This window comes from Pristiophorus japonicus, chromosome 11, assembly GCF_044704955.1.
Source record: "Pristiophorus japonicus isolate sPriJap1 chromosome 11, sPriJap1.hap1, whole genome shotgun sequence".
NCBI classification, from domain to species: domain Eukaryota; kingdom Metazoa; phylum Chordata; class Chondrichthyes; family Pristiophoridae; genus Pristiophorus; species Pristiophorus japonicus.
The window spans coordinates 25,293,940-25,321,231 of NC_091987.1; the positions used below are offsets into that span (position 1 = coordinate 25,293,940).

General features: G+C 50.1%; 1 protein-coding gene across 1 annotated transcript in view; it reads left to right on the forward strand.

Annotated features, from left to right (window-relative positions):
- LOC139275700 (NACHT, LRR and PYD domains-containing protein 12-like) overlaps positions 1 to 27,292 on the forward strand; it is a 190,018-nt gene that overhangs the window by 96,619 nt on the left and 66,107 nt on the right. The window lies entirely within an intron of this gene.

Here is a 27,292-nt window from a genome sequence, read left to right on the forward strand (position 1 = left end):
CGCTCTCCCTCCCCACCTCCCCTCCCCGCTCCCCCTCCTCACCTCCCCCTCCCTATCTCCCCCTCCCCCCCGCTCCCCCTCCCCATCTCCCCTCCCCTTCCCCTTCCCCTCCCCGCTCCCCCTCCCCACCCCCTCCCCACCTTCCCCTCCTGACCTCCTCCCAGCTCCCCCTCCCCTCCCCACCTCCCCCACCCCCTCCCCACGTCCCCCTCCCCCTTCCCTCCCCCTCTCATTTCGCCTCCCCTCCCTCTCTCGCTCCCCTTCCCCCTTGTCCTCTCACTCCCCCTCCCCTACCCCTCCCCACCTCACTCCCCCTCCCCATCCCCTCCTCACCTCCCTCTCCCCACATCACTCCCCCTCCCCCTCCCCACCACACCCTACCTAACCCCTCCCCCTCCCCACCACACCCTCACTAACCCCTCCCCCTGTGCAGGACTGTGAGCCTGCGTCTGAACTGGAAAAGTTGGAGATGTAACAGGTTTTTAAGAAACTGCAGGGAAAAGGGGGTCAGTGATAGGGCGAAGGTCAGTGATAGGGCGAAGGTTAGTGATAGGATGAAGGCCAGTGATAGGGCGAAGGTCAGTGATAGGGGTCAGTGATAGGGCGAAGGTCAGTGATAGGGCGAAGGTCAGTGATTGGGGAAGGCAGGAGGGATCAGGAGACAAAAGGAGTGATGGGCAATCATGAGACAGGCCTGTCAGCCTAACCTCGTTGATGGAAACTGTTATGTATCGAATAACTCCACGGTGAGTTAGTTCAGGCATGACCTTACTCTAGTTTATTCATTCTCAAAGTGAGGATTCAACATGGCTGCCAACATTATATACACGGCTGGCACGTGTCTGCCAGTGACCATTAGGACTCCGACAGTCGTGCCCTCCGGTGGCAGGTAAAACCCAGTTAACATACATAACATCATTCCCCCCAAAGTCCTTGGTACAGGTTGTATTCACAAGTTGAGACGGTCCGGGGCCTTCCGCTCCCTGGTTGATCTTCTCAGTTCGAACCCAAGCTTGGGTGAGTTAGTAGGACCATTGCTGTATTGTGGAGCAGTCGGTCTGACAGGACTGTCGGAGATGGTAGGTTCGTCTTCGTGAATGACACAAGGGTCAACTGATGGTTGGATGTGTGTTGGTTGGTCGATGATGATGTCATCTTCAATTTGTTCTGGGTTGTCTGTGAATCGCAGTTTGGTCGATGTGTATCTTGCACGTTTGGCCATTTAAAAGTTTGACTACAAACACCCTGTTCCCCTCGGCCAAAACCGTGCCAGCAACCCACTTTGGACCATGACCATAACTCAGGACAAACACAGGATCATGAACCCCAATGTCACGTGATAAGGCCGCGTGACCATGGTACCATTGCTGCCGTTGCCTTCTGAGATCATTGAGATCCGGGTGTACAAGGGAGAGCCTGGTTTTGAGGCCTCTCTTCATTAACAGATCGGCAGGAGGGACCCCGGTGAGCGAGTGGGGTCTCGTCCGGTAACAGCAGAATGTGGTACAAGCGGGTCTGTAGGGAGCCGTGAGTCACGCGTTTTGGGCTTTGCTTAATGGTTTGGACAGCCCGCTGCGCTTGACCGTTAGATGCGGGTTCGGAAGGGGCAGACCTGACTTGCTTGATGCCATTACGGGTCATAAACTCGTGGAACTCCGAACTGGTGAAACACGGTCCGTTGTCGCTGATAAGGACGTCGGGCAGGCCATGGGTGGCGAACATGGCCCGGAGGCTTTCAATAGTGGCTGTGGACATGCTGGATGACATGATTACGCTTTCAATCCATTTGGAGTAAGCGTCCACTACCACTAAAAACATTTTGCCGAGAAAGGGGCTGGCAAAGTCTATGTGGATCCTGGACCACGGTTTGGAGGGCCATGACCACAGACTCAACGGAGCCTCCACAAATGCGTTGCTCAGTTGCATGCAAGTGTTGCACTGATGCATGCATGACTTCAAGTCCGAGTCAATGCCGGGTCATCAAACGTGAGTCCTGGCAATGGCCTTCATCATGACAATGCCTGGGTGGGTACTGTGTAAATATCGCACAAAAGTTTCCCTGCCTTTTTTTGGCATAACAAAATGATTGCCCCATAACAGACAATCAGACTGGAATAGACAATTCATCTTTGCGACGGCTTAATTTCATCCTGCATTTCCCTGGGATGGCAGACCAATTTCCATTTAGGGCACACCTTTTTACGCTTGACAGTACAGGATCCTGCCTGGTCCAGGACCTAATTTGGCAAGCCGTGACGGGTGACCCCTCGCTCTCGAAGGCTCAAGTCTGCGGGCTGCGGCATTTCCACCCCGGTTGTGGGCAATGGTAGCCGGCTAAGTGCATCAGCACAGTCTTCAGTGTCTGGTCTGTGGCGGATGACATAATCATAAACGGATAATGTCAGTGCCCCTCTTTGGATGCGGGACGAGGCATTGGTGTTTATACCTTTGCTCTTAGAAAACAATGAAATGAGTGGCTTGTGGTCTGTTTCAAGCTCAAACCGAAGCCCAAACAGGTATTGGTGCATTTTTCTAACCCCATTTACGCATGCTAAAGCCTCTTTCTCTACCATACTATAGGCTCCTTCAGCCTTAGACAGAGTTCTGGATGCATATGCAACTGGTTGGAGTTTGCCTAATATTGGCTTGCTGGAGCACACAACCAACCCCATTTAATGAGGCGTCGCAGGCCAGCACTAACCGCTTACATGGGTCATAGTGTGCTAGTAATTTATTGGAACATAGCAGGTTCCTGGCCTTCTCAAAGGCTCTGTCTTGAGATTTGCCCCAAACCCAGTCCTTACCCTTTCTCAGCAACATGTACAAGGGCTCTAGCAATGTGCTCAAACTAGGTAAAAAGTTATCGAAATAGTTGAGAAGACCCAGGAACGAACATAGCTCTGTCACACTCTGGGGTCTTGGTGCATTCTTGATGGCCTCTGTCTTCGGTCATGGATGCCTTCGAGTCCGTAGGCCTAATGCTGTAAGGGGGGTGGTCTCTATGAGGGGGTCAAGTTCCCTTCTGACCAAATTGAGCGGTTCGAATCGCTCCCTCTCCCTTGGGTTCTGTACTCTGGATTTATTTGCGGGGGGTGTGACAAAAGTGCAGAGGACACTGGTTTGATGCAAAGAACTTTGTTTTTATTACAGTCAAAGTGATACAGACTTATTACTCTAGTAAGAAAATACAAGGCCAAACTTACAATCACCCTAATAAAGAACAATACAAGGAAAGATACAAGGTCAAACTTAAAATCACAAATCACTCTAATAAAGAACCATGCACTACACATTCAAAGAGGGGTCACAATAAATTATACCTCCCATCTCCCAATAACTAATTTTAGCTAGGTTAGACTCCAGGGCATGCAGGGACTATGCTTACCAACGCTCTTGATAGTTAACGGTAGATCGCGGTGGTTTTTCCCTTGATACCACATTGTCTATGGTTGGTCGCTGCTGCAATGATGATGTTCTTCCTTCCTTCAGGACTTCGAGGCTGGAGAAATTAGTTTACAACTATCGCGTTGGTTTCTCTCCTTGTCTTGATGACATATTCGCAGTATAGCACTTGGTGTAGAAACATAGAAAATAGGTGCAGGAGTAGGCCATTCAGCCCTTCGAGCCTGCACCGCCATTCAATGAGTTCATGGCTGAACATGCAACTTCAGTACCCCATTCCTGCTTTCTCGCCATACCCCTTGATCCCCCTAGTAGTAAGGACTACATCTAACTCCTTTTTGAATATATTTAGTGAATTGGCCTCAACAACTTTCTGTGGTAGAGAATTCCACAGGTTCACCACTCTCTGGGTGAAGAAGTTTCTCCTCATCTGGGTCCTAAATGGCTAACCCCATATCCTTAGACTGTGACCCCTGGTTCTGGACTTCCCCAACATTGGGAACATTCTTCCTGCATCTAACCTGTCTAAACCCGTCAGAATTTTAAACGTTTCTATGAGATCCCCTCTCATTCTTCTGAACTCCAGTGAATACAAGCCCAGTTGATCCAGTCTTTCTTGATATGTCAGTTCCGCCATCCCGGGAATCAGTCTGGTGAACCTTCGCTGCACTCCCTCAACAGCTAGTATGGCATCTGAGATAGTAGCAGCCTTGCAGCTACCTAGCAACCACCTAACCTCTGTTGAAAATGGGTCACTTATACGATTTCAGTGTTTCTAATCTGGCCGCCAAATCTGTTCAAAATCCTTTGTATAATTTTGGCGGGCTTGGTTCTTCTTTGTAATATTTTGTCGGGCTCATTAAAAGTTGCTATGTCTTGGGTGGGTTGATGTTCGAAAACTGTTCCCTGATGGAAATATTAGTTTGGTAATTGCAATGTCCTTTTGTGCTTAGTCTTTCGCATACAGGCTGGATTGGGCCTCTTTCTGATGTATATGCTGAAATGTGATCGTGGTCCATGTTCTGCTGGTGTTGCCGGGTTTCCACGTGATCATTAAGATCTGGGTGGACTAGGGAGAGTCTGGTTTTGAGGGCTCTCTTCATTAACAATTCTGGCGGGGGAACCTGGTGAGTGAGTGGGGTCGCGTCCGGTAACTGAGCAGAATGCGAGACAAGCGGGTCTGCAGGGAGCCGTCCGTCACGCATTTCCTGCTCTGCTTGATTGTTTGGACTGTCCGCTCCACATGACCTTTAGATGTGGGTTTAAACAGAGCAGACCTGACATGCTTGATGCCATTGCTGGCCATAAACTCGTTGAATTCCGAACTGGTGAAACACGGTCCATTGTCGCTGACAAGGACATCGGGCAAGCCATGGGTGGCGAACATAGCCCGGAACCTTTCAATGGTGGCTGTGGATGTGCTGGATGACATGATTACGCGTTCAATCCATTTGGATTAAGTGTCCACTGCTACTAAAAACATCTTTCCTAGAAAGGGGCCGGCCAAATCTATGTGGATCCTGGACCACGGTTTGGAAGGGCATGACCACAGACTCAGTGGAGCCTCCCTTGGTGCATTGCTAAGTTGCGAGCAAGTGTTGCACTGATGCACGCATGACCCCAATTCCGAATCAGTGCCGGGCCACCAAACGTGCGACCTGGCAATTGTCTTCTTCAAGATAATTCCTGGGTGGGTACTGTGTAGGTCGCGTATAAACGTTTCCCTGCCTTTTTTTGGCAAAACCATGCAATTACCCCATCAGAGACAATCCGACTGGATGGACATTTCATCTTTAAACGGCTTAAATCGGATTACATCGGTGAAACGGCTTAATTTAATCTTGCATTTCTCTGGGAACGGTCGACCAGTTCCCATTTAGGACGCAGCTATTTACTAATGATAACACAGGATCCTGGCTGGTCCAGGTCCTGATCTGGCGAGCCGTGATGGGTGACCCCTCGCTCTCAAAAGCATCCATGACCAGTAGCAGGTCTGCAGGCTGCGCCATTTCAACCCCAGTGGTGGGTAATGGTAGCCGACTGAGAGCATTGGCAGTTTCCAGTGCCTGGTCTGTGGCGGATAACATAGTGTCGAGGAAATTTTAGCTTAAATTAACTCAGGCGGAGGCTTTCAGAGTCGTGCTTCGAGAGAATTTTATTTTACAAGCGAGATATCTCGGAGAGCTTGCTCAGTCCGCACCGAGGCAAAAACTCTGAGTTTTACAAGCAAACCCGCTCTATATTTATACAGCCAAAACAGGAATTTTATCTAAAACACACCACACATGAACATTAATCATACATTCTGTAAATGCAATCAAAGCAGGAACTTTATCTAAAACACCACACATGGACATTAATCATACATCCTGTAAATACAAAGGTCATTCCAGGAGGCACACTTTATCTGTTCTTGCATAGTTTCTCCCTGTCCGTATCCTGATAAGCAGGGTATCTGGAAACTCATATAAACACCAGTCATGTATTTACAACATTCTTTGTTTCAAGGCTGAGAAGTTTGGGTGTTTTTTCTAGCTCCACTAATTCTACAAAATCAGCATAAAGTGAACTTAACCCTTTCCTTTAAAATAGGACATAGATCGTTTTCTTCCACAATTCCCTCCTTGTTGATCTTCTACTAGATCAACACAGTGTTTTATATATTCTTTTCTTGTTCAAAAGGAGGTTCATACCCCTCAGGGTAGGATCGCATTTTAAGACATTCCTCTTCATTGTAACCATCTAATTTTCCTTCTATGCGACTTAACCTTCCTTTCACGAACACACTTTTCCTTTCTACTTTGGATACCAGGCCCACTACTTGACTAATTAATTTTTTCAATTTTATCCACATTCCACAAATGATTATTAGCAATATAAGCATAACCACACCTAAAATTAATTATGAGGTGTATGACAAGCTTCAGTACTGCTGAAGCTTTTGGGGACCATCCGAAAAACACATCCCACCAGTGGTGTACTTTCAAAGAGGGGACTTCATCTGCGATTCTTACTAGTTGCCCCTTCTTGTCACTCATTTCGACTCTAAATTGGTGGATGTCTCTGCTTTGTTTTGACAGAGCTTCCTCAATTTGCTTGTCATTACGTATCAAATTGTGCAGTCTGGTCAAATTAATTATAGGGGGTAAGGGTTCAATCTTGTGCAGAGACAGATATTTTTCTACATTTTGCCATTGCCCAAAGGTATAAGTTCTTTTTTCTTCTGGGTCATACAGGGTGTAGACTCCTCTCACGCATTTATTAATGGGGGGCCTATACAAAATTCCATCTAGATAGACAGGTTTATTTCCGGTCACACAGACCTCATAGTTATGTTACATCCTTTTGAATCACAACTGGTATATCTTTCTTGGGGTTTAATGGTTAAATTAAGAAGCTTATCCTTCTGATTGATTTTCAGCAACCTTTCCCATGTGTCCACATGGAAGGATAATATTTTCCTTTCTAACTCGGCTCTCAACAACTGTCTGATCATTTCTTTAAACATACAATGGGTGTACCTGCTTCTTCAAGTAATTCTTCTTCCTGTCTGACTTTCTTTACTGCTAAAATGATCAGAATGTCCAATGTCCGCTTATAGCTTTTCCAAGAGTCCCGCCTCATCTTCCCTTTTCTGTTTACTTCTATAACACTCTTGAACTAATTCGTTACAATAACAACATGCAAGCAAGATAGTAACAGTAACCCAAATAATAAAGGCCCAAACTGGCATACAAATGAGTTCTGACATTCGTCCCTGGACTTTTGGGTAACTATAGATACTTTTAAGTCCAAAATACACAATGAGTGAACACAAAATAAGAGCAGGTACAGTTCTTCAGCGAGAAGATGGCTGATTTCTTAGTCGGGCGACCGTAGTATGTCCTGGTTCAATGCCTTTTCTTTCGGCTGAAATTCGTCGGGGAAATAATATTTACAGCGGGTTGCATGTACCCAGTTCGGGTGCTTTTCCAACTTCAAAGCGGTTCGTGTTGTGAGAATTATCTGATACGGTCCTTTCCACCTAGGAGAAAAGGATTCTTTATTTAATGTTTTTACTAACACTTGATCTCCAGGCCTGAAAGGGTGCATATTTCCTTCCGACGGGGGCACCTGTGTCTGCTTTATTTGTTCATGCAGACTCCTCGCTATTTCACACATGGCTTGAGCATACTTTAGTGATTTTTCATCATTCCAAATTAATGCTATTTCTTCAGCCACCAATGGTGGTTTTACGCCGGTAGGCATTGGTCTTCCCAACAAGGCTTCATGTGGTGTCAAACCAGTGTTTTGTTTTTTTGGTTTCTAATTGTATACAGTACCAATGGTAAGGCATCTGGCCACTTTAGTCCTGTCTCCTGACATACCTTGGTGAGGGTAGATTTTATTATCCCATTTACTCTCTCTACCATTCCTGAGGACTGTGGTTGATATGGTATATGTAACTTCCACTGGAACCCTAATGCTTCTGCAAGATTTTGCACTATTTTTCCTGTGAAGTGTGTTACCCTGTCACTGTTGATTCCCATAGGTATCCCATATCTTGGTACTATTTCTTTAAATAGAATTTTTACTACTGTTCGGGTATCGTCTCTCCTAGTGGCGTACGCTTTTACCCACCTTGTGAACATATCTACTATGACTAATAGGTACTTAAGACCTGATACTGGAGGCATGTGGACAAAATCAATTTGCAAATTTTCAAAGGGCATACTTGGCTGGTGTAGATGATCATATTCAGCAGGTGTTTTACCTCTGTTATTTTGTTGACAAATTTGGCATGTTCTAGCAACTTTCTCAATTACTACTGTTATTTCTGGTGCATACCACTGTGAATTAATAGCATGTATCATCCCTCCTTTGCCCATGTGAGCCTGACCATGTGCTAGGCAAGACAGGGGCAAAAATAGAGATCTAGGGCAAACAGTTCGCCCATCAGAGTGACACCAGATGTTGTTTTTGAGAAAACAACCTTGGTTTTCCCAAGTTCTTCTTTCTTGTATAGTAACTTGTTGTTGGGCTGTTTTAAGTTGTTGGATGTCAAGTACCTGTGGAGGGGAGACTGAGACTGCTTGAAGGCAGTCTGCCTGTGCCGAAACGGCCTGTTTGGCTGCTGCGTCAGCCCTCCTATTTCCTACTGATACTTCATCCTCACCGGTTGTGTGAGCTGCACATTTGATAACGGCTACCTTACTTGGCAACTGAATGGCGTCTAATAGATTAAGCACCAGTTGAGAGTGCTTAATATGCTTTCCACCAGAGGTGATAAAACCTCTGTTTTTCCACAGTTGTCCAAAATCATGGACCACACCGAATGCATATCTAGAATCAGTATAGATATTAGCAGTATGATCTTTAGCTATTATACAAGCTCTAGTGAGGGCAAACAATTCAGCAGCCTGAGCCGAGGTTCCAGGAGGCAGGGCAAATGCTTCAACAGTTTCGTGGGGGTTTACAATAGCATAGCCTGCCAAAAACAAATCATCCGACGGCCTGTACGATGATCCATCCGTATGGAGAATAAGATCTGGATTGTCCATGGGCTCTGTGAGCAAATCTGGTCTTGGTAAGGTGGCTATTTCCACCATTAACAGACAATCATGCTGGTCTGGATCCTCTACTTCTTTAGTAGGAAGAAAAGTGGCTGGGTTTACTACCGGTGCGCGTCGAAAGGTGTAATTAGGGTGTGACAGCAGTAATACTTCATAACCTGTTCTTCTAGACGCTGTAAAGTGTTGTGTGGCAGCTGAATTCAAAAGTAACAACACAGCATGGGTTGTAATGACAGTACATGGATAGTCCAAAACAATGGAGAAAAAGACTGAACACAGATCTATCACAGTAAAGACAGTTGCTGTTGGTGGGATAGCAGATAGTATAATGTTGGTGTCCGGTACCACAGGGGTGATAGGGACTACTATCTTATTAATAGCTCTCAGATCTTGCACAAACCTCCACTCATTCGGCCTATTAACCTTTGGTATGGGCAGTATCGGAGTGTTACACGGGCTCTGTGTCTTTTCTAGAACTCCTTGTTCCAATAATGCAGAAATGACTGGCTCTATCCCATCTTCTGCCTCTGGAGGCAGTCTGTACTGCCTAATGCTTGGTAACACGGCGTTCTTTATCAATTGTACCCGATGGGGTACTGCAGAATGTACTTGCCCAACATGATTCTTATGTTTTGCCCAAAGTTCCAAAGATACTTGATTCAATGCCATTGGCAGCTTAGGGCTTGGTTGTCCAGGGGGTTGCTGTTTTTCAAAAGTGGAGGCATGACTTTTACCTTTCCACTGGAGAATCCCCCTGGTGCGGGTGACAAATTCTATTTGAACATTCTGCAATTCTATTACTGCCCAAGGTTGATAGCCTTGTTGCTGTTTTTCCTTTTCTATTTCTACAATCATTGGACCCATATCTTTGGGTTTCGCTGGCGGTTTTACAGCCAATGTCAGATGGGGTGTCAAGTTCTCTTCTCTAAACCGCTGCTGCTGTAAGGGTGTCAAATCGATGGCTACCCCCAATCCTTCTGGTCCAAAATAAATGCGAGGCGTAGCTTCTACTATTTCTTCTTTATTTAAAAAGGATTGTACCAAACACTGGTAAGTTTCAGCTTTTTGTCGAGTGTACCAGGCTGTACAGTGAAGCTGAACTGCCTCAAAGCTTGTCAAAATTATATACATCAATTCTTCAGTATTAGAGTCAATTTTAGCTTTTAAATTTTGTATAACTTCATGTATCAAGGGGGAATAGAAGTTGCCATTCAATTGCCAACAATAGAGGGTAGCCTTTTCTTTGTTATCTTCCCTTTTCTCTTCTTCAATCCCATTAAAGAACTGATGGATTTTATTTGGAGGGAGCTCCATGAACATCCCTTCCTTTGTGCAATAAATTGTGGCTCCTAGTTTGCACAAAGTCTGTCTTCCTAATAAAGGGAGAGGTGTTGTTTTAGAGACTATCAAAGTCTCATTATTAACTTGTTGTCTTTATAGGTGAATAGTCCCTCCCTATCCATATTGGCCAGTACTGTAATTGTCTCTTTCCATCCTTTTCCTTGCCAGTCCAAAACCTTTATCTTGTATGTTCTGGCTTGTTGTGGCAACATACAATTTAACAAGGTTTGCACTGCCAAAGGTTCATTTTGATCCATAGGTATTCCTGCATGTTTGTCCCAACTATTTTTCCATCTGCCTGCAAAATCTATCATTGATTCTTCTGCTTTCTGCAAGCAGCGGGTGACTTCCCCTATATCCCCATGCTTTTTAGCCCCTTGCAGAATTGCGTTCTTTCCTCAGTTTTTCAGCCAATGGGTTAATGACTCATTGCCGTCATTCAGCAAGTCATCATCAACTCTCCAGTCTCCATTTTCCCCTAGTGGGATGTGGAACATATCTTTTACTCCCTGCCAGGAAGATCCATAGGCCGCTTGCAATAATAATTTAACATCTCCTGGGAGCGGATTGTAAATTGTACACGTTTGCTCAAGCCAGTTGTGAAATGCTATCGGTTTCTTTACCGGATTTGGGGCGACTACGCCAGAATCTGTCGAGGAAATTTTAGCTTAAATTAACTCAGACGGAGGCTTTCAGAGTCGTGCTTCGAGAGAATTTTATTTTACAAGCGAGATATCTCGGAGAGCTTGCTCAGTCCGCACCGAGGCAAAAACTCTGAGTTTTACAAGCAAACCCGCTCTATATTTATACAGTCAAAACAGGAATTTTATCTAAAACACACCACACATGAACATGAATCATACATTCTGTAAATGCAATCAAAGCAGGAACTTTATCTAAAACACCACACATGAACATTAATCATACATCCTGTAAATACAAAGGTCATTCCAGGAGGCACACTTTATCTGTTCTTGCATAGTTTCTCCCTGTCCGTATCCTGATAAGCAGGGTATCTGGAAACTCATATAAACACCAGATAGTCATGTATTTACAACGTTCTTTGTTTCAAGGCTGAGAAGTTTGGGTGTTTTTTCTAGCTCCACTAATTCTACAAAATCAGCAAAAAGTGAACTTAACCATTTCCTTTAAAATAGGACATAGATCGTTTTCTTCCACACATAGTCATTAGCGGATAATGTTAGTGCCCATCTTTGGATGCGGGACACAGCATTGGTCTTTATACCTTTGCTTTCTGATAACAGCGAAATGAGCAGCTTGTGGTCAGTTTCAAGCTCAAACCGAAGTCCAAATAGCTATTGGTGCATTTTCTTAACCCCATATACACATGATAACGCCTCTTTTTCGACCACACTATAGGCTCTCTCAGCCTTAGACAGACTTCTAGAGGCGTATGCAACCGGTTGGACGTTGTCCGATACATTGGCTTGCTGTAACACACAGCCGACCCCATACGATGAGGCATCACAAGCTAGCACTAAAGGTTTACATGAGTCATAGTGTACAAGTAACTTATTTGAACATAGCAGGTTCCTGGCCTTCTCAAAGGCTGTGTCTTAAGATTTGCCCCAAACCCAGTCATCACCCTTACGTAGCAACATGTGCAAAGACTCTAACAACGTGGTCAGCCCGAGTAGAAAGTTACCGAAATAGTTGAGGAGTCCCAGCAACGAACACAGCTCCATCACATTCTATGGTCTGGATGCATTCTTGATGGCCTCTGTCTTTTAGTCCGTGAGCCTGATGCCGTCTGCCGCAATCTTTCTCCTCAAAAATTCTACTTCTAGCGCCAGGAAAACACACATGGAGCGTATCAACCTGAGTCCCACTCTGTCTAGGCGACTTAGAATCTCTTCCAGGTTGTGTAGGTGTTCGATGGTGTCACGACCGGTGATCAGGATGTCGTCTTGAAACAAAACGTTGATTGTTACCTTGTAGTCTCCACAGATTCTGACCATGCCATTGCTTTTCAACACTGGAACAATTGGACTGGCCCACTCGTTGAACTCGACTGGTGATATGATTCCTTCGCGTTAGAGTCTGTCCAGTTCGATCTCGACTTTCTCCCTCATCATGTACAGAAACGCCCGAGACTTGTGATGGACGGCCCGTGCATCAGGGTCTAGATGGATCTGTATCTTGGCGCCTGTGAAGTTGCCGATGCCTGGTTCGAATAGCGAGGGAAACTTGCTCAGCACTTGAGCACACGAGGCATCATCCACTGAAGATAGTGCTTTGATGTCATTCCAATTCCCCCTAATCTTTTCTAGCCAGCTTCTGCCGAACAGCGTTGGGCCATTGCCTGAAACAATCCACAATGATAGGTCATGCACAGCTCCATCATACGATACCTTCACTGCCGCACTTCCAATGACTGGTATGAGCTCTTTGGTGTAGGTATGCAGCTTTGCATTAATCGGGCTCAGTTTGGGTTTTGTGCCTTATTTGCTCATTATTGACTGACTCGCACCCGTGTCCAACTCCATGGATACTGGAACTCCATTGAATTTGACTTTCAGCATTATAGGAGGGCTCTTTGTGGTGAAGATACGTACCCCATACACTTCTTCCTTGGGTTGAGTTGCCTGTGCTGCGTGATCCACGCCAGATCGATCATCCTCTGCCACGTGGTGTGTCGCAGCACGTTTGCACATTCGCTGAAGGTGCCCCATTGTTGCGCAGCCTTTGCACACGTAGTCCTTGAATTGACATTGATGGGCCCGATGATTACCCCCGCAGCGCCAACACGGTGCTAATGGATTCACATTCACCCCCCATGGCGGACTCTGAGTCATCACAGGTCTTGCAGCCGCAGACGTATAGGCCCTGCCATATGGAGTTCAGCCTGCTAGCGACGTCATTTTATGTACAGTACTTGTCGGTGAGCTTTGATGTTGAGAAGATATCTGTTTGGTGTTATCGTCCGTGGCCATGCATGCCTGGGCGATCGCGATGGCCCTGCTCAGGTCTAGGGTTTCGGCAGCCAGCAGCTTTCGAAGAATGACCTCGTGACTGATGCCCAGCACGAAAAAGTCCTGCAGCATTTCCCCCAACGCAGCTCCAAAATCGCAAGGTCCCGCGAGGCGCCTCAGGTCGGCGACATAATCCGCCACGTATTGGCCCCCGGAGCAATGGTGCGTGTAAAAACAATACCTGGCCATGAGGCTACTCTCCTTCGGCTGGAGGTGGTCCCGAACCAGTGTGCACAACTCTGTATATTCCCTCTCCGTTGGTTTTGTCGATGTGAGCAGATTCTTGATGAGGCCGTATATTTTAGGCCCACAGACGGTGAGGAGAACCAGCCTGCGCTTGGCCACGTTAGTGTCTCTTTCAAGCTCATTGGCCATGAAGTACTGGTCGAGACGCTCAACGAAGGCTTCCCAATCATCACCCTCTACGAATCGCTCTAATATGCCAACGGCAGCTATGGTTGCGTGAAGGTTCGTATTCTGTTACTCGTCGCCAATTATTATGCATACAAGGCTGAGTACTGTGAGCTACACTTAGTGTGACCTTAGTCTTTATTACAACTCCAGAGTGCCTAAACAACATGGCAGCCAACCTTTTATACTGGCCCTGCACGTGTGTGCAGGTGACCATTAGGACTCCAACAGTCGCGCCCTCTGGTGGCAAGTATTACATAGTTACATACATAACATAACATTATGAGGGGCCTAGATAAAGTGAATGGGAAGGACCTATTCCTCTTAGCAGAGAGGTCAACACCCAGGGGGCATAGATTTAAAGTAATCGGGGGAAGGTTTAGAGGGGATTTGAGGGGAAATGTCTTCACCCAGAGTGTTTTGAGGGTCTGGAAATCACTGCCTGAAAGGGTGGTAGAGGCAGAAACCCTCACCACATTTAATCAGTACTTGGATGTGCACTTGAAGTGCTGTAACCTACAGGGCTACGGACTGAGAGCTGGAAAGTGGGATTCGGCTGGGTAGCTCCTTGATGATTTCATGATAATGGAACAAGTTAAGAAACAAAAGATGAGTCTAGATAGGGCGTGAATGGTGGAATCATCATCAGCTTCATAGAAATTTACAGCACGGAAGGAGGCCATTCGGCCCATCGTGTCCGTGCCGGCCGACCAAGTACTACCCAGCCGAATCCCACTTTCCAGCTCTCGGTCCGTAGCCTTGCAGGTTACGGCTCTTCAAGTGCACATCCAAGTACTTTTTAAATGTGGTGAGGGTTTCTGCCTCTACCACCCTTTCAGGCAGTGAGTTCCAGACCCCCACCACCCTCTGGGTGAAATATGTTCTCCTCAAATCCCCTCTAAACCTCCCCCCAATTACTTTAAATTTATGCCCCTGGTTGTTGACCCCTCTGCTAAGGGAAATACAAGAACACAAGAAATAGGAGCAGGAGTCAGCCATTCGGCCTCTTGAGCCTGCTCCATCATTCAATAAGATCATGGCTGATCTGATAATGGACGCAGCTCCACTTCACCACCCGCTCCCCATTACCCTTTACTCTCTTAGCGCTCAAAAATCTGTCCATCTCCGCCTTAAATATATTCAGTGACCCAGCCTCCACAGCTCTGGAACGGGGAATTAAAGTGATAGGCGATCGGAATCTCAGGGTCACACTTACGCACTGAATGAAGGTGTTCTGCAAAGCGGTCACCCAATCTGCGTTTGGTCTCCACATTGCAGAGGAGACTGCATCGTGAGCAGCGAATACAGTCTACTAAATTGAAACAATTACAGGTAAATCGCTGCTTTGATAGAGTTTTTGTTGGGTGATAACATCGACGGATAAGGAATCAAGGCGGGCAGACAGAGTTAAGATACAGATCAGCCGTGATCTGATTAAATTTCAAAACAGGCTTGAGGGGCTGAATGGTCTCCTGTTCCTGTGTAACACACTCGAGGGGCTGAATGAGCCTCCTCCTGTTTCTAATGTAACAGGCTCGAAGGGCTGAATGGGCCTCCTGTTCCTGTGTAACAGGCTTGACGGGCTGAATGGCCTCCTACCCCGATGATAATGGCCCGGGGTAAAGCCAGAGAAAAAACAACGTATTTCTACAGCGCCTTTAACGTAGTTTAAAAGGTCTCAAAGCGCTTAACAGGAGCATAAATCAAACCAATTTTGACATCAAGCCACATAAAGGAGATATTAGGTCAGGTGACCAAAAGCTTGGTCAAAGAGGTCATTATTAAGAAGTGTCATAAAGGAAGAGAGAGAGGCGGATAGTTTTATGGAGGGCATTCCAGACCTTAGGGCCCCGGCAGCTGAAGGAACGGCCACCAATGCTGGAGCGATTGAAATCGAGGGATGCGCAGGAGACCAGAATTGGAGGAGCATGGAGATCTTGGGGGATGGGAGGGGTATAGGGGCTGGAGGGGATTACAGAGATAGGGAGGAGTGTAGGGCTGGAGGAGGTTACATTGATAGGGAGGGGTGTAGGGGCTGGAGGGGGTTACAGAGATAGGGAGGAGTGTAGGGCTGGAGGAGGTTACATTGATAGGTGTGTAGGGCTGGAGGATGTTATAGAGATAGGGAAGGGTGTAGGGCTGGTGGAGTTTACAGAGATAGGGAGGGGTGTAGGAACTGGAGGGGGTTACAGAGATAGGGAGGGATGTTGGGGCTGGAGGAGGTTACAGAGATAGGGAGGGATGTAGGGGCTCGAGGAGGTTACAGAGATAGGGAGGGATGTAGGGGCTGGAGGGGGTTACAGAGATAGGGAGGGATGTAGGGGCTGGAGGAGGTTACAGAGATAGGGAGGGATGTAGGGGCTGGAGGAGGTTACAGAGATAGGGAGGGGTGTAGGGGCTGGAGGGAGTTACAGAGATAGGGAGGGGCTGGAGGGGGTTACAGAGATAGGGAGGGGTGTAGGTGTAATGTCCTTACACACTACTATAAATTCACACGAGGCACATTCTGGAGACAAGGTCACTCTGACCTGTACCTTTATACACAGGACCAAGAAGTGATGACCGTGCGTGGGACCTCCCTTGATATACCTGGATGACCAGGTGAGGAGTGTCTCCCACAAGTTCACCCCCTGTGGTCAAGGTGTGCATTTCTTAGGTGTATACAGTGTTCAGTGTTGTTACATAAAGGTTACAGTTACATGGAGATTACATACATGACATCACTTCCCCCCCAACGTCTTATGGGGTCAAAGATTGAGTCTTTCAGGCGGTCGACGCTCTCTCGTGGACCAGTTGGGGCTCTGGTTGTTGAGCCTTGGCCTGTGTCTCTGTCACCTGTGGTGATTCCGGCCTGTCCGGGCTGGCCGCAGGGAATGTGCATGCTGCTGAACGTTCCTGTTGCTCGTTCACTGGCGGTGGTGTGGGCAACATCTCATGATCTTCCTCAGGTTCCTCAGTGTCCATGCTGAGCCTTTTTTTACTTGGTCCAGATGCTTGCGGCATATCTGTCCATTGTTAAGTCTGACCACTATGACCCTATTCCCCTCTTTACCAATTACAGTACCCTCAAGCCACTTGGGCCCCAAAGCGTGATTAAGAATAAATACAGGGTCATCGATTTCTATACATCTCCCCTTTGAGTTACGGTCATGGCATTCATTTTGGGACTGGCGCTTGCCCTCAACAATGTCTGACAGGACTGGATGAATGAGGGACAGCCGAGTTTTAAGTGTATGTTTCATGAGTAGTTCCGCGGGCGGGACTCCCGTGAGCGAATGCGGTCAGGACCTATCGTCCAGCAGGAGGCGCGATAGGCGGCATTGAAGGGAGGGTCCTTGAATCTGGAGCATGCCCTGTTTTATGATTTGGACCGTACGTTCCGCCTGGCCATTGGAAGCCGGCTTGAACGGTGCCGTCCTGACATGTTTGATGCCATTACCCGACATGAACTCCCGGAATTCATAGCTAGTGAAACACGGGCCGTTGTCGCTAACCAGGATGTCCGGCAAGCTGTGGGTCGCAAAGACCGCACGCAGACTCTCCACTGTGGTGGATGTCGTGCACGAATTCAATATGATGCACTCGATCCATTTCGAGTACGCATCAACAACAATGAGGAACATTTTTCCCATGAACGGGCCCGTGTAGTCTACGTGAATAAGTGACCATGGCCTGGTGGGCCAGGGCCACGGGCTGAGTGGGGCCTCCCTAGAGGCATTGCCCAGCTGGGCACACATTGTGCACCTGCGAACACAGTGTTCCAGGTCTGAGTCAATTGTCGGCCACCATACATGTGACCGGGCAATGGCCTTCATTAGCACGATGCCTGGGTGCTCGGTGTGGAGTTCCCTGATGAATGCTTCCCTTCCCTTCTGGGGCATGACTACCCAGCTGCCCCATAGTAGGCAGTCGGCTTGGCTGGAGAGCTCATCCATCCGTCTGTGAAACAGTCTGACCTCCTCGGGGCATGCTCTGTGTGCGGGCGCCCAATCCCCAGTCAGGACACATTTCTTAATCAAGGATAGGAGGGATCTCTGTTGGTCCAGATTTTGACTGGCGGGCTAGCCTGCGCTGTCAAAGACAGCGACAGCCATGACAATTTCAGCGTTTTGCTCCGCTGCCCGCTCAGTGGTGGCCAGTGGAAGCCTGCTGAGCGCGTCAGTGCAATTTTCGGTGCCTGGCCGGTGCCGTATGGTGGAGTCATACACAGCCAGCGTGAGAGCCCATCACTGTATGCGAGCTGACGCATTGGCATTGACAGCTTTGTTAACGGCTTGTGGTCCATTTCTAACCCGAACCTTCTGCCAAAAAGGTACTGGTGCATCTTTTTCACCCCGTAGACACATGCGAGTGCTTCCTTTTCAACCATCTCATATCCCTGTTCTGCTTGGGAGAGCGACCTGGAGGCATAAGCCACAGGTTGGAGTTCTCCCTCATCATTACTCTGCTGCAACACGCACCCAACCCCATAGAATGATGCATCGCATGTCAAAACCAATTTCTTACTGGGGTCGTACAGGGTCAATAACTTATTAGAACAAAGCAGGTTCCGCGTCCGATTGAAAGCCCGTTCCTGACAGTCCCCCCAAAACCAATCGCAACCCTTACGCAGGAGCACGTGTAGCGGCTTCAACAATGTGCTTAAATTTGGCAGAAAGTTCCTGAAGTAGTTCAATAGTCCCAGAAATGACCGCAACTCCGATGTGTTGCCGGGCCTGGGCGCATGATGAATCACCTCCGTTTTGGATTCGGTAGGCCGGATCCCGTCTGCGGCAACCCTCCTGTCCAGGAACTCGACCTCTGGGGCCAAAAACACACACTTGGACTTCTTTAGTCGCAGGCCTACCTGGTTCAGTCGGCGTAGCACCTCCTCCAGGTAGTGGAGGTGTTCCTCGGTGTCTCGACCCATGATAAGGATGTCGTACTGAAATACGATTGTTTCATGGATGGATTTGAGCAGGTTTTCCATGTTCCTTTGAAAGATAGCGGCTGCTGAACAAATGCCAAAAGGACACCTGTTGTAGACAAACAGCCCCTTGTGCGTGGTGATGGTGGTCAGTAGCTTGGATTCTTCGGCCAGTTCCTGGGTCATGTAGGCTGCAGTGAGGTCCAACTTGGTGAACAGCTTGCCACCTGCCAGCGTGGCAAAAAGATCCTCCGCTCTCGGAAGTGGGTATTGGTCCTGAAGGGACACTCGGTTGATAGTGGCCTTGTAGTCGCCACAGATCCTGACCGAGCCATCCATTTTTAGGACAGGGACGATGGGGCTTGCCCAGTCGCTGAATTCAACGGGTGAAATTATGCCCTCTCTTATCAACCTGTCCAACTCGCTCTCAATTTTCTCCCGCATCACATATAGCACAGCTCTGGCTTTGTGGTGCACTGGTCTGGCGTCCGGGGTGATGCGTATCACTACTTTGGTACCTTTGAAAGACCCGACACCAGGTTGAAATAGTGACTCAAATTTCTGTAGGACCTGCGAGCATGAACTTCGCTCCACAGATGAAATGGCGTGCACATCCCCCCATTTCCAGTTCATCTCGGCTAGCCAGCTCCTCCCCAAAAGCGCGGGACCATTTCCCGGGACAATCCAGAGTGGCAGCCGGTTCTCTGATCCATTATGTGTGACCACCAACATTGCACTGCCTAGCACTGGGATGATCTCTTTGGCGTACGTCCGTAATTGCATGTCAATGCGTTCTAGTTTGGGCCTGCTAACTCTGAGTGGCCATAGTTTCTCGAATTGTTGGACGCTCATAAGTGATTGGCTGGCCCCTGTGTCCAGCTCCATGTGTATCGGGATGCCATTTAATAGGAGTCTCATCATCATAGGTGGCGTTTTGGTATATGAGCTGTGGCTGTTTGCCACATGAACCCGCTGAACTTCAGCATCCATTGCTTTGTCTCAAGAATCAACCTGCCTTGCAGACCCTTCTTCTTGTTCGTCTGCCTCGTAAATTAGCCTTGCTGCGGGCTTCCTGCACATTCTGGCTAAATGTCCACTGAAGTTGCAACTTCTACAGATAAATTGTTGAAACCTACAGATTTTTGCAGCATGTCTTCCTCCGCACCTCCAGCATGAGCTGAGATCGTTGTGAACAAAAGGGCTGTTACCAGGCATTCCTCTCTGATTGTCTCTTTGATTACTCTTGAGCACTCTGTTAGTGGGTGTCAATGGTCCCATCCCGGGACGCATTGTCCCTTGTGATGGCGTAAATGTCCGTTCAACCTGCCATTGTCTCTGTTGAGGACCCACTCTCGAGTCTGTTGCTGCCTGGGTGGTGTCGAATTGCCCTTGCCTGCCTGCGGGGTTCTGAGTCACGTTTACAATGTTAACTCCCTGATCAATCACCATGTTGGAAGCAGAGTTGCACGCGTATATTATCTTGGTTTCCTCTTCCCCACCATGAAGGTCTGAGCCATCAACGCCGCTGCTTCTAAGGTCAAGTCCTTGGTCTCAATTAGCTTTCTAAAAATCCCGGCATGACCAATGCCCTCAAAAAATAAATCCCTTAACATCTCCCCCCTGCAGGCATCTGTGAACTTACAGAGGCTGGCCAAGCGCCGAAGGTCCACAACGAAGTCCGGTATGCTCTGTCCTTCCCGACGTCGGTGCGTATAGAATCGGTGTTGGACCATGTGTATACTGCTCGCCGGTTTGAGGTGCTCACTGATCAGTTTGCTGAGCTCTTCAAAGGTTTTGTCCGCCGGCTTCTCGGGTGCGAGCAGGTCTTTCATCAGCGCGTACGTCTTAGGTCCACAGCTGGTCAGTAGATGTGCCCTTCGCTTATCAGCCGCTGCAACTCCCAGCCAGTCCTTCGTGACAAAGCTCTGCTGGAGCCTCTCAACGAAATCGTCCCAGTCCTCACCAACACAGTATCGTTCCTCTGTGCAATCGGTGGCCATTCTCATGAATCGTTGATTCCCGTTTCTTGTCGCCAAATGTAATGTCCTTACACACTACTATAAATTCACACGAGGCACATTCTGCAGACAAGGTCACTCTGTGACCCTAACCTTTATTTACAGGACCAAGAAGTAATGACCCTGCGTGGGACCTCCCTTGATATACCTGGATGACCAGGTGAGGAGTGTCTCCCACAAGTTCACCCCCTGTGGTCAAGATGTGCATTTCTTAGGTGTATACAGTGTACAGTGTTGTTACATAAAGGTTACAGTTACGTGAAGGTTACATACATGACATCAGAGGCTGGAGGAGGTTACAGAGATAGGGAGTGGTGTAGGGACTGGAGGAGGTTACAGAGAAGGAGGGATGTAGGGCTGGAGAGGGTTATAGAGATATGGAGGGTGTAGGGGCTTGATGGGGTTACAGACATAGGGAGGGTGTAGGAGCTGGAGGAGGTTACAGAGATAGGGAGGGGTGTAGGAGCTGGAGGGAGTTACAGAGATAGAGAGGTGTGTTGGGGCTGGCGGGAGTTACAGCGATAGGGAGTGGTGTAGGGGCTGGAGGGGGTTACAGAGATAGAGAGGTGTGTAGGGGCTGACGGGAGTTACAGAGATAGGGAGGGATGTAGGGGCTGGAGGGCGTTTCAGAGATAGGGAGGGGTGTCGGGGTTGGAGGGAGTTACAGAGATAGGGAGAGGTGTAGGGGCTGGAGTGGGTTACAGAGATAGGGAGGGGCATAGGGCTGGAGGAGGTTACAGAGATAGGGTGGGATGTTACAGAGGGAGGGAGGGGTGTAGGGGCTGGAATGGGTACAGAAATAGCGAGGGGTGTAGCGGCTGGAGGAAGTTTCAGAGATAGGGAGGGGTGTAGGGGCTGGAGAGGGTTACAAAAATAGGGAGGGATGTAGGGGCTGTAGGAGGTTGCAGAGATAGGGAGGTGTGTATGGCCTGGAGGAGATTACTGAGATAGGGAGGTGTGTAGGGTTAGAGGAGGTTACTGAGATAGGGAGGGAGTAGTGGCTGGAGGCGGTTACAAAGATAGGGAGGGGTGTAGGGCCGGAGGAGGTTACTGAGATACGGAGGAGTGTAGGGGCTGGAGGAGGTTACAGAGTTTGGGAGGGGCTGGAGGGGGTTATTGAGATACGGAGGGGTGTAGGGGCTGGAGGGGGTAATTGAGATAGGTAGGGGCTGGCGGGGGTTACTGAGATAGGATGGGGTGTAGGGGCTGGAGGAGGTTATTGAGATAGGATGGGGCGTACGGGCTGGAGGGGGTTACAGAGATAGGGAGGGGTGTAGGGGCTGTAGGAGGTTACAGAGATAGGGAGGGGCATAGGGGCTGGAGGGGGTTACAGAGATAGGGAGGTGTATAGGGGCTGCAGGAGGTTACAGAGATAGGGAGGGGTGTAGGGGCTGGAGGTGGTTACAGAGATAGGGAGGCATGTTGGGGCTGGAAGGGGTTACAGATAGGGAGGGGTGTAGGGGCTGGAGTGGGGTTATTGAGATAGGGAGGGGTGTAGGGGCTGGAGGGGGTTACAGAGATAGGGAGGGGTGTAGGGGCTGGAGGGGGTTATTGAGATAGGAGGGGCTGGAGGGGGTTACAGAGATAGGGAGGGGTGTAGGGGCTGGAGGGGGTTACAGAGATAGGATGGGGTGTAGGAGCTGGAGGGAGTTACAGAGATAGAGAGGTGTGTTGGGGCTGGCGGGAGTTACAGCAATAGGGAGTGGTGTAGGGGCTGGAGGGGGTTACAGAGATAGAGAGGTGTGTAGGTGCTGACGGGAGTTACAGAGATAGGGAGGGATGTAGGGGCTGGAGGGCGTTTCAGAGATAGGGAGGGGTGTCGGGGTTGGAGGGAGTTACAGAGATAGGGAGAGGTGTAGGGGCTGGAGGAGGTTAGAGAGATCGGGAGGGGTGTAGGGGCTGGAGTGGGTTACAGAGATAGGGAGGGGCATAGGGCTGGAGGAGGTTACAGAGATAGGGAGGGGTGTAGGGGCTGGAGAGGGTTACAGAAATAGGGAGGGATGTAGGGGCTGTAGGAGGTTGCAGAGATAGGGAGGTGTGTATGGCCTGGAGGAGATTACTGAGAGAGGGAGGTGTGTAGGGTTAGAGGAGGTTACTGAGATAGGGAGGGAGTAGTGGCTGGAGGCGGTTACAAAGATAGGGAGGGGTGTAGGGCCGGAGGAGGTTACTGAGATACGGAGGAGTGTAGGGGCTGAAGGAGGTTGCAGAGATAGGGAGGAGGTTACAGAGATAGAGTGGGATGTAGGGGCTGGAGGAGGTTACAGAGGGAGGGAGGGGTGTAGGGGCTGGAATGGGTACAGAAATAGCGAGGGGTGTAGCGGCTGGAGGAAGTTACAGAGATAGGGAGGGGTGTAGGGGGCTGGTGGAGGTTACAGAGATAGAGAGGGATGTAGGGGCTGGAGGAGGTTTCAGAGTTAGGGAGGAGCTGGAGGAAGTTACAGAAATAGGGAGGGGTGTAGGGGCTGGAGAGGGTTACAGACATAGGGAGGGATGTAGGGGCTGTAGGAGGTTGCAGAGATAGGGAGGTGTGTATGGCCTGGAGGAGATTACTGAGATAGGGAGGTGTGTAGGGTTAGAGGAGGTTACTGAGATAGGGAGGGAGTAGTGGCTGGAGGCGGTTACAAAGATAGGGAGGGGTGTAGGGCCGGAGGAGGTTACTGAGATACGGAGGAGTGTATGGGCTGGAGGAGGTTACAGAGTTTGGGAGGGGCTGGAGGGGGTTATTGAGATACGGAGGGGTGTAGGGGCTGGAGGGGGTAATTGAGATAGGTAGGGGCTGGCGGGGGTTACTGAGATAGGATGGGGTGTAGGGGCTGGAGGAGGTTATTGAGATAGGATGGGGCGTACGGGCTGGAGGGGGTTACAGAGATAGGGAGGGGTGTAGGGGCTGTAGGAGGTTACAGAGATAGGGAGGGGCATAGGGGCTGGAGGAGGTTACAGAGATAGGGAGGAGGTTACAGAGATAGGGTGGGTTGTAGGGGCTGGAGGAGGTTACAGAGGGAGGGAGGGGTGTAGGGGCTGGAATGGGTACAGAAATAGCGAGGGGTGTAGCGGCTGGAGGAAGTTACAGAGATAGGGAGGGGTGTAGGGGGCTGGTGGAGGTTACAGAGATAGAGAGGGATGTAGGGGCTGGAGGAGGTTTCAGAGTTAGGGAGGGGCTGGAGGAGGTTATTGAGATAGGATGGGGCGTACGGGCTGGAGGGGGTTACAGAGATAGGGAGGGGTGTAGGGGCTGTAGGAGGTTACAGAGATAGGGAGGGGCATAGGGGCTGGAGGGGGTTACAGAGATAGGGAGGTGTATCGGGGCTGTAGGAGGTTACAGAGATAGGGAGGGGTGTAGGGGCTGGAGGTGGTTACAGAGATAGGGAGGCGTGTTGGGGCTGGAAGGGGTTACAGATAGGGAGGGGTGTAGGGGCTGGTGGGGGTTATTGAGATAGGGAGGGGTGTAGGGGCTCTAGGAGGTCACAGAGATACGGAGGGGTGTAGGGGCTGGAGGGGGTTACAGAAATAGGGAGGGGTGTAGGGGCTGGAGGGGGTTATTGAGATAGGGAGGGGTGTAGGGGCTGGAGGGGGTTACAGAGATAGGGAGGGGTGTAGGGGCTGGACAGGGTTACAGAGATAGGGAGGGGTGTAGGGGCTGGAGGGGGTTACAGAGATAGGGAGTGGTGTAGGGGCTGGAGGGGGTTATTGAGATAGGGAGGGGTGTAGGGGCTGGAGGGGGTTACAGAGATAGGGAGGGGTGTTGGGGCTGAAGGGGGTTATTGAGATAGGGAGGGGTGTAGGGGCTGGAGGGGGTTACAGAGATAGGGAGGGGCGTAGGGGCTGGAGGGGGTTATTGGGATCGGGAGGGGTGTAGGGGCTGGAGGGGGTTACAGAGATAGGGAGGGGTGTAGGGGCTGGAGGGGGTTACAGAGATAGGATGGGGTGTAGGGGCTGGAGGGGGTTACAGAGATAGGGAGAGGTGTAGTGGCTGGAGGGAGTTATTGAGATAGGGAGGGGCTGGAGGGGGTTATTGAGATAGGGAGGGGTGTAGGGGCTGGAGGTGGTTACAGAGATAGGGAGGCGTGTAGGGGCTGGCGGGGGTTATTGAGATAGGGAGGGGTGTAGGGGCTGGAGGGGGTTATTGAGATAGGGAGGGGTGTAGGGGCTGGAGGGGTTACAGAGATAGGGAGGGGTGTAGGGGCTGGTGGGGGTTACAGAGATAGGGAGGGGTGTAGGGGCTGGTGGGGGTTACAGAGATAGGGAGGGGTGTAGGGGCTGGAGGGGGTTACAGAGATAGGGAGGGGTGTAGGGGCTGGAGGGGGTTACAGAGATAGGGAGGGGTGTAGGAGCTGGAGGGAGTTACAGAGATAGAGAGGTGTGTTGGGGCTGGCGGGAGTTACAGCGATAGGGAGTGGTGTAGGGGCTGGAGGGGGTTACAGAGATAGAGAGGTGTGTAGGGGCTGACGGGAGTTACAGAGATAGGGAGGGATGTAGGGGCTGGAGGGCGTTTCAGAGATAGGGAGGGGTGTCGGGGTTGGAGGGAGTTACAGAGATAGGGAGAGGTGTAGGGGCTGGAGGAGGTTAGAGAGATAGGGAGGGGTGTAGGGGCTGGAGTGGGTTACAGAGATAGGGAGGGGCATAGGGCTGGAGGAGGTTACAGAGATAGGGTGGGATGTTACAGAGGGAGGGAGGGGTGTAGGGGCTGGAATGGGTACAGAAATAGCGAGGGGTGTAGCGGCTGGAGGAAGTTCCAGAGATAGGGAGGGGTGTAGGGGGCTGGTGGAGCTTACAGAGATAGAGAGGGATGTAGAGGCTGGAGGAGGTTTCAGAGTTAGGGAGGAGCTGGAGGAAGTTACAGAAATGGGGAGGGGTGTAGGGGCTGGAGAGGGTTACAGAAATAGGGAGGGATGTAGGGGCTGTAGGAGGTTGCAGAGATAGAGAGGTGTGTATGGCCTGGAGGAGATTACTGAGATAGGGAGGTGTGTAGGGTTAGAGGAGGTTACTGAGATAGGGAGGGAGTAGTGGCTGGAGGCGGTTACAAAGATAGGGAGGGGTGTAGGGCCGGAGGAGGTTACTGAGATACGGAGGAGTGTAGGGGCTGGAGGAGGTTACAGAGATAGGGAGGAGGTTACAGAGATAGGGTGGGATGTAGGGGCTGGAGGAGGTTACAGAGGGAGTGAGGGGTGTAGGGGCTGGAATGGGTACAGAAATAGCGAGGGGTGTAGCGGCTGGAGGAAGTTACAGAGATAGGGAGGGGTGTAGGGGGCTGGTGGAGGTTACAGAGATAGAGAGGGATGTAGGGGCTGGAGGAGGTTTCAGAGTTAGGGAGGAGCTGGAAGAAGTTACAGAAATAGGGAGGGGTGTAGGGACTGGAGAGGGTTACAGAAATAGGGAGGGATGTAGGGGCTGTAGGAGGTTGCAGAGATAGGGAGGTGTGTATGGCCTGGAGGAGATTACTGAGATAGGGAGGTGTGTAGGGTTAGAGGAGGTTACTGAGATAGGGAGGGAGTAGTGGCTGGAGGCGGTTACAAAGATAGGGAGGGGTGTAGAGCCGGAGGAGGTTACTGAGATACGGAGGAGTGTAGGGGCTGGAGGGGGTTATTGAGATAGGATGGGGCGTACGGGCTGGAGGGGGTTACAGAGATAGGGAGGGGTGTAGGGGCTGGAGGGGGTTACAGAGATAGGGAGGGGTGTAGTGGCTGGAGGGGGTTATTGAGATAGGGAGGGGCTGGCGGGGGTTATTGAGATAGGGAGGGGTGTAGGGGCTGGAGGTGGTTACAGAGATAGGGAGGCGTGTAGGGGCTGGCGGGGGTTATTGAGATAGGGAGGGGTGTAGGGGCTGGAGGGGGTTATTGAGATAGGGAGGGGTGTAGGGGCTGGTGGGGGTTACAGAGATAGGGAGGGGTGTAGGGGCTGGAGGGGGTTACAGAGATAGGGAGGTGTGTAGGGGCTGGAGGGGGTTATTGAGATAGGGAGGGGTGTAGGGGCTGGAGGGGGTTACAGAGATAGGGAGGGGTCTAGGGACTGGCGGGGGTTATTGAGATAGGGAGGGGTGTAGGGGCTGGAGGGGTTTACAGTGATAGGGAGGGGTGTAGGGGCTGGAGGGGGTTACAGAGATAGGGAGGTGTGTAGGGGCTGGAGGGGGTTACAGAGATAGGGAGGGGTGTAGGGGCTGGAGGGGGTTATTGAGATAGGGAGGGGTGTAGGGGCTGGAGGGGGTTACAGAGATAGGGAGGGGTGTAGGGGCTGGTGGGGGTTACAGAGATAGGGAGGGGTGTAGGGGCTGGTGGGGGTTACAGAGATAGGGAGGGGTGTAGGGGCTGGCGGGGGTTACTGAGATAGGATGGGGTGTAGGGGCTGGTGGGGGTTACAGAGATAGGGAGGGGTGTAGGGGCTGGAGGGGGTTACAGAGATAGGGAGGTGTGTAGGAGCTGGAGGGGGTTATTGAGATAGGGAGGGGTGTAGGGGCTGGAGGAGGTTAGAGAGATAGGGAGGGGTGTAGGGGCTGGAGGAGGTTACAGAGGGAGGGAGGGGTGTAGGGGCTGGAATGGGTACAGAAATAGCGAGGGGTGTAGCGGCTGGAGGAAGTTACAGAGATAGGGAGGGGTGTAGGGGGCTGGTGGAGGTTACAGAGATAGAGAGGGATGTAGGGGCTGGAGGAGGTTTCAGAGTTAGGGAGGAGCTGGA